Genomic DNA, 8,243 nt, shown 5'->3' on the forward strand with positions numbered 1-8,243 from the left:
AACACGAGCATACAGGAACATCCATTTTTATATTGGAAATGTAGGCCTGTATCTCATTCACCAAAATGTCCGCTCCAGCCTGAGAGAGTTGCCCAGCATATTGATAAAAATGAGACTGTGTTCTGTCAAGGATACTGCAAGGGACAATTTGAAAGTCAGGTCTTACCTACTTTTCATGGAAATTGGCAAAGGCATAGAGCATTTCTCATAGAAGTATGATCTCACCAATGCCTTTAACCAGAATTCTCTGATGGGTTCGTAGCAGTTCTTGATCTTACTTCTACTCTATTCTGAACTTCACAGTGAGGCTACATATACAGGTGACTGAGGAAAGGATGTGGGGAGGAAAATGGAGAAAAAAAATATTGTGTCTCTGATGGGGTAAAATTATTTGGAAGATATTTTAATCATTCCATGCTATCTACAGAGCAAGAAGTTTGAGCTGCCCAGAATTCAAATTAATTACTTCTAAAAACAATTTTGAAGAGAAAATCCACACCCTTTCCAAGTTGTGGATTTCTTTGAGATACTAGGTATTAAATCTAGCATCTCAAAAATAGGCACCTACTATTACACAGCAAAAGTATTTGCTTTATTCCATTGCTTTCTTTCTGATTTGCAAGAAGGAAGGGTCTTATTCATATACCTAAATCAGTTATGTTTCAAAATTTTATATCACTAAGTCTATTTGGACTTCTATTTTTGTAGATGAACAGCCATAATTCTTCTCACCTGGGATCCTCATAACAAATGTTTGAAAGGAAGTCACAACAGTGGGATACATAGACTTAAAAACAAAACATACAGAGCCATAAAAAGCATCATCTACTAAAACTTAACGTTTTGTTTAGTCTAATAACATTAGCTACTTAGGTAGAAAAACTACAGACATTTTCCTATCCCTTTAGAAGGAATTATGGAGGATCTGGTACTGAAAGACCAGACTAATCAAGCCAGTTTTATACAGTAAGGGCAAACACTTTCAGCTAGAAACTACCTGAAATCAGACTCCTCGCAAGGAATCTAAAGCAGAAAAAAAAGAGTGTTACGTAGCCAAAACATACACACAACAAAAAGGGTTTTTTGCAAATACCAAAGTCCAGGAAAAAAAAAAGTCCATTACATACTTTGAGAATAACACTACATTTTCTGAATTAGGTTAAAGCAAACACAGACAAAACCCTCTACATGCAAACTACAAAAGTTCTATAGCAGGAATGCCCCGCCACGCCAGGAACCTTGCCTGGAATTCCATGATTTGTGCTGATGAGAATCCAGAGTTCACCTGAACTCCCTAATACAGATTAAAAGTAAAGCCATTCTGTTTACACAAATATTTTAAGTGTTTTCCTAGGCCTCTCTTATATTAAATTTCCCACCCCCCAAAACCAAGCAGAACAGTTAAGGTAAAGTTGAGGAAGATGGTAGGGGGCTACATTTAGTTTTTGAACAGCACGCTTAAACTTTTAAGTTTCAGTGCTGCAGGACATGTCATGAAACACAAGGATCAATCAAAGTCAAAGAAAAGGATTGACTTGGAGGACTCTCATAAATGTTTAATCAAAACAACATCCTTACACCTGTCAGTTTTACTTCCTCATAATGAGAAGCTCAAGAGAAACACTGAACATTAGCGGGAACAAACTACAGAAGAATATATTTGTGTAAACTCATTAAAATGATATTTAGAGAAGGAGAGAGAGTTGTTATGCATGTGGCTAGCACTAAAACAATTACTTCAGTTGCATCCTTTGGAGAACTCTTAATCACATTATACTCCAGTACATAAGTTCTTAAAGCATGGCCCACCATACTTTACATCTCTCACATGCATTGAGCCTAAAAGCTATTGCACTGCAGATTAATTCTGGAGCACAGCTGACACCTAACCAATTAGTGGACTTTTCTCAACTACAGTCTGATGGCATAAGAAGACCTTCACCGTTAACAGCAAAGACATTACTTATTGCCATAGTAAAAAAAGGAGAAAAAGCATCATATTGTTCACCAACAATTTCTGGTGTTAGTCTGTTAAACTTAACATTAGCCACAGAAAAGCAAGAGCATAAATGCACTCATTCACGTGTCTGCAGTCCGTGTCATCACCTCACAGGCTTTCGCCAGTGAGATGACACAGACACTGCACCCCTGCACGGTTTCACATCGATACATAAGGCTTTAAAGGAGAACAACAACAACAAAAAAAAACCAGAAACCACACAAACAAACAAAAGAAAAAAAAAAAGCCAGAAGAAATCCACCAACCTGATTAGAGACCTACCTACAACTCCACCACGCCTGTGCCTGGAGCCCTGCAGTGCTGTTCAACAGCCCAGCACAGGACTGGGCACCAGAAGTTTTTAGCACAGCGCATGTTATTTTCCAGCTCAGCCACTGCCTCGCTGCGTGACCTTGGGCAAGTCGCCTCCCCCGCACCTCAGCTGCCCACCTGACAGCCCCCCCGCAGAGCGCCCAGGACCAAAACCCGGTTATTATTCACCACAAGCGACTCTGTCGTGTCCCCCCTCCGGAGGGGAGGGAGCGGCGGTTTCCTCCCTTACAGGTGATAAAAATCTCCCCGGTACTGATTCAGCTCCCGCCGGGGGGAGGATCTCCCCCCACACCTTCCTAGTTTCCCTACTGTACGGGTTAAACCGGAGGAGAAGCCGGCAGCTCCGGCTCGCCCGCCCCAAGCGCGGGCAGCAGCCGGGAGAGCCGAGCCCGCCGGGCCTCCCGCCCCCGCAGCCAGAGCCCTGCCGGCGGCCCCGGCCCGGCCGCGCACGGAGCCAGCGTTACTTACAGCACCCGCCAGGCGGAAAACTCACAGGTGGCCCGGGGCCGCCGGCGAGCAACGGCTGCGAGGCGACCGACTTTCCGGGGCGGAGGTCGCCTCAGCAGCGGCGCGGGAAGCGAGCGGGCTGGGGGCGCTGGGCTCCGCTCCCCGCCACGGGGCCGCGCACCTCCGGCCACTGCCGGCACCGGCTCCCTCCCGCCCTTCCTCCCGCGCCGCCGGCCAATGCGGGCCGCGGGCGAGGAGCCAGCCGGCTTTAACCATCTGTTGCGAGGCGCCTCCTCCAAGCGCGGCCGCCTCCCTCGCCGGGGGACTCCCGCCCAAGCACCCCGCCGAGGAGGTGGGTAGTCAGCAGAAAGCTTTAGACCCCCCGCCAAGCAGCTCTTTGCCCTCCGCACCCTCAGGAGCCGCGGCCATACCCGCCTCCCCTCCCCCGCTCCCCTCAGGATCGCTGGCGCCCCTCACCTCAGCGCTCTCCTCTTGGCACCCTCTGCCCCGTCCCCCGCACAGCACCCCTCAGCTCCTTCTCTCCCTGCCGGCCGCCCTCCCGCAAGGCCCGCCGCCGCCGCCGCGGCGCGAGGGACGAGAAGCGCGGCTCGGGGTGCCCTGGGAGCGCTGCGGCACCGCCCCAGGCAGCCCCCGAGAGGCGTACCAGGTGGGGCACCGGGGGGGCCCTGTGGGGGGGTGTGTGTGGTGGGGTGTCAATCGGAGAAAGAGAAGTGCATGTGGGGTCTAATCCTCCTCAGGTCGGTGGGGATAAAGTCCTGACCTGATAAAACTTCTGTACTTCCCGCTTAATAATCGGAGTTCTCCCCATGGGGTGTCAGGAGGCCGGCGGTGCCTCATCCTGCTTCAATGGGCATAAAGCAGGGCTAAAATCTGTCTGTGTTTAGACTTCTTAGACACCTCCTGTGGAGAAGCTGTTCCAAAAGAGTCAAAAGTCTCTTTCACTATTTAATGGTGTTGAGTTTTAGCCTTTCACGTTCCTAATGTGAAGGTTTTTCCATGAACATGAGGACAGCCTATGTGCGGGGTCCCTATCTCCTATTTTGGGACCTATTTTGGGTCCCTATCTCCACATCAGGTGGTAGTTCAGATCAGTGCATGTGTAAACTTTCCATAAAGACAGCCATAATTCCTGTTTTACTTCTCTTTTTATATTAATCATTTCCTTGTTACAGACCTCCCTGATCATACTTTTTAACAGGTTCCTAAATTTTCAGTTGATTCTCCACAGAAATTCCAGGGAATGAGAAGTTAATTTTATTTCAAGAGGTTCCAGGGTAATATTTTTATGAAGATGTGTCAAGAGAATGATGCAAATTCTTTTCAATATTCAACAACTTAAAGTTAACAAAACAGTCTTGAGATGCATGCTGTGGAAAGAAAAAAAGGTACATTTGGTGCATGTGTTAACACAAGTTCTAAATTAATTTTTGTCATTTTTCAAAACTGTCAGATTCTTATTTCTCATTGGAGCAGTGTCATTAAATTATGGGTTTAAAACCAGAGTAGGGACCAGATATATTTTGCAGGACTTGTAGGATTTGAGATATATTATTAGGCCAATTTTAAGGTTATCTTTTCACATTGACATGTATGTTATCCATAGCTGGATAGTCTTGTAATTAAATTAATCGTAGGTCTTTCTCTATTATTGTAAAGAAATATGTATTCCATACCAATGCCATTAAAAAGTGTCTTGTAAATGGTACAATGGATTACTCCAAATAGACAATTTCAAAGATAGGATATGTTTCTTACCCCCTAGGAAGGCTTTGTCTTTGCATTAAAGGATCTCAACACAGCTGAGATTTATCTTATTATTACAAAAAAGTATCAAAAATACTCAAAATGAAATTATTTGGATTTTTCTTATAAGAATCCAGATGGATGAAGTTTTGCCCTCATGTGGAATGCCTAATCTGAAGGGAAAATTTGTCATTGCAAAATATTTTTAAGGAATGGTTTCTATATAGTCATAATTACTAGAATGACATAGTAGCTAGTGAATCTTCTATTAATCATACAAAACTATTCTCAAGCCTAAGTTATTCCCATATATGTTCTAATCAAGTCTCATCATAATAGTTTTGTGAGATATTGTTTGATTTTGTTAATACATAGAAACTCCTTCTAACATCTTAAACCAATTGTTCTAGGTACCAAATATACGCATAAAAAGATGCTCTTCATCTGAGTGCTTTGCATGCTGTCATCATATATACAAGACAAACAAAGGATGGTCCATAGGCAAACAACTCACCTCTGAAACAATGAAAATATAAATAACTTGTTCAGTTGTACAAGAAATCTTGGCAGAATCCATAAGCATATACAGGTAAGTTGTGTCTCAGTCCACTGCTGTCAAATATAAAAAATTATGCCTTAAGTCTCAATGTTTCTCTGTGAAGTCTTTTCTTTCAGAAGCAAAACAACTGCTGCAAACACATTTGCTTACCTGTTTTAAAATATATCTTCTTTCCCCTGGCTCATTACAGTTTTTATTACTTTTTTGTATAGATTAAGAATATGACAAATTCTGCATGCATACCTCATCAGTATCATGTATGTCATGGATGTGATTAAGGCAAGATTCAAATAGACCAGCAACATGCCATCAGTTCAGGGGCGTTCTTCTCTATTTTCACCTGCTACTATCTTGGAATGTGACCCTGGGCAATTTGTGAACTTGCCGATGAACCATTCTTTCATCCGTGAGATCTGGGATAGTCGTACTTGAAGAAGTGCATTTTATTAGATTAATAAATTCACAACATATTATTACTATAACAAATGAACTAGTAAATAACATCTTTCAACATAGGCATCCAATTGTCGGCCATCATAACAGTATTTTCTCCTGCTTCATTCTAAGCGGTGTATACTTGGCAATCTATAGTGTTTAAAATGAGGTTAGAAAACTAAGCAGCACTTTTGTCAAATATTATAGCAAACATCTTAAAATCATCAAAGATCTTCTGTTAAAGAGCATTCTCTGTTAGAGAATAAGCCTATTTTTCTAGTTGGTCAAGGAGTGCATTAACAGTGTGTGCAGAGGTAAAGCTGCAAGCAATTATGGTTCAGGAGACCAAAGACAGGCAGAATGAACGGTTTTCCACAGAGTTCATGATAAAGAGCACTGTATCCCTGAAAAGGTTTGTTTTCTTCATGAAAAAAAGATTGCAGTGCCTATTACAAGAGTTCAATGAGACTGGGGTCTGGTACCTCCAAGAAAACTCTTCAAAAATTATTTTGGTATGGTTTCCATGCGCAGCAGGTGTTCATCACTGCAAGAAGCTCAGAAAACAACATCTCTTGCCATTCCCACACTATGTGTTTGCACTAAGAGTTTTGGTTTTACTGGGTGCTTTCAAGTCCCTTCCAACAAGAGATTGTGTGTACATGTTACCCTGTAACTTTCTTCCCACAACTTTTCTTTATGCAAAGTTGAGCAAAATGCAATCTATTAGGCTGATGCTTTCAGTAGAGTTAAAAATATTGATATGCATTAGCTGCAATAATTAAATTTTTTAAATCCCTAATGTCTTAGAAGATCCATTAACCTTAATCAATCCAACACATCTGATTGTGCTTGCCAACTGCCCTTTTCCAAATAAAGATATATGGAGTTATATTAATAGCATCAGTAATTAAATACTAGCGTGAACGCAAAAACAAACCCTAAGAACCAAATAGCATGAACTTGGGCCACTGATTTAGTTCCAGGTCTTGCAGCAGGCTGTTCTTTGAAGTGAACCAGGCAAAACCATGAGAGTGGAACTCGGCATATGAGTGCAAAGACAAAGTTTGAATTTTAACCCCCCCCCTTTTTTTATTACCATGTGAAATATGTTAAGTTCCCAGTGAAAAAAAACAACTTGGGATTGAATAAACTAATCAGAAACATACCTTAGAGCCTTAGTCATAAAGAAGTTGCTTTGTTATAAAGACAAAGCAGATTTGTGGGAATGTTGCCACTTTTTATAAAGTGTCGAAAGCTGGGGTTTGTTTTAGTTTGGTTATGTGCCAGTCATGACTCAGGAACTGTTATGAAAATCAATGTGCTATTTCAAATGTTGCGAGACCTAGCCTATATTTAGATAGTGTAGCATATTTACCTCAACAAACAAATTAAAGTCAGAGGCTGCAGAACTGAAACTAGCTGGAATGTCATTTAGGTGCTGACACTACTGAGAAAACAAAAACATGGATGGACAGTGCTAACCACTGAAAATGCCAGTGGATGGTGAGTGAAATGTTATGTTCCTATCCCACAGGGCCATGCCTTCTGCTGGCAAACAGCTGTATCTGTTAGGGGAAGGGGAAAAAAAGAAAAACAATAGCAACAGAAGGTACAACAAGTACATAAGGAAACAGCTGCCTAAACCTCTGCTTATTTGACTCCAAGATTAGTCTTTCTGTGTAGAGACAGCTGTCAAAACTGTGAGTTTTTGCATGTTCTTTGATAACTGTCATAATTGGTAACTGCAACCTCATGTTTCATATCCCCTTACTCAGAACACGTTAAGGGAAATGGATCATAACTCCAGCACTAACAGGGAAGTGTTCAGCAACAACAATCTGTAGCTTCTAGAGCACTTTTCTGTTTCAAAGGGCTTTGCAAATATTGATTAATTAATGTGGTTTTTGTTCAGTTCTGAGAAAGCATGCAATCCTTCCACTAAACAGTTGAGCTTTGTTATGGCTTTTAAAGCCTGAACTGTGCTGTGGGGTCAGATAAGTGAGGACGTGCAGAGGGGCAATACCAGAGTGATAGCTGCTGAAGGCATGCCATTTGGGTGGCTACAAGGAACATGTTTAACAGTGGCTGTAAATCTTTTCCTTTCTTGAGGTGCCAGATGATACACAGAGATAAAAAAAAAGCCTCATAATCTCTTTCCACAAGTTAAGTTTCCTCTTTGATGTGTTACACATAAAAGCAGGTTACTACACTCACGCAAGGATCACAGTCATCAAGTTCCTTCTGCTACCCACACATGCTCAGAAATTACTTCTCTCTTCTGACTTTCTACGTGCACAAAAGCAAAACTTACTGTATTGGTTTATTCATTTAACCTAAAATGGATTTAATTTGTTCACAATCCCTTTGTAATGTGAAGTTTCCCTTTTCAGTCCAATTCATCAAGATGCACCTGTCTGGATGCAATCACTTGCACTGACTGCCTTCACTTAGGTAAGAATGGGACACTTGCTTTGTACCTTCTACAGCTTCTAAGAACACTGATCCTGCCTTTGTCAGCTGGAATCTGAGTGATCTGAATGATATGTATCCAAAAGTTACCCTTTTAAGAGCCTATTTACAACATCAGCTGCTGGCAACTAAACCAAATTTCTTAATTTGAAATGCGTAGTACACTCATTATATACTTCAAGTATACATAGTTATAATGGAGCCCTGCCAATGATACTTTCTGAGCAATTGCATATA

The 8,243-nt window shown here is 42.0% G+C and overlaps 1 protein-coding gene across 1 annotated transcript in view; it reads right to left on the reverse strand.

Annotated features, from left to right (window-relative positions):
* The window catches only part of SULF2 (sulfatase 2), a 167,683-nt gene extending 164,792 nt beyond the window's left edge, over positions 1-2,891 (reverse strand). The window contains exon 1 of the mRNA XM_075109215.1: positions 2,801-2,891. The gene's annotated coding sequence lies outside the window, so the exon portion shown is untranslated. The remainder of the gene's footprint in view (positions 1-2,800) is intronic.
* Positions 2,892-8,243: the final 5,352 nt, after the last annotated feature.

The sequence above is a fragment of the Phalacrocorax aristotelis genome, chromosome 13 (genome assembly GCF_949628215.1).
Source record: "Phalacrocorax aristotelis chromosome 13, bGulAri2.1, whole genome shotgun sequence".
Taxonomy (NCBI): domain Eukaryota; kingdom Metazoa; phylum Chordata; class Aves; order Suliformes; family Phalacrocoracidae; genus Phalacrocorax; species Phalacrocorax aristotelis.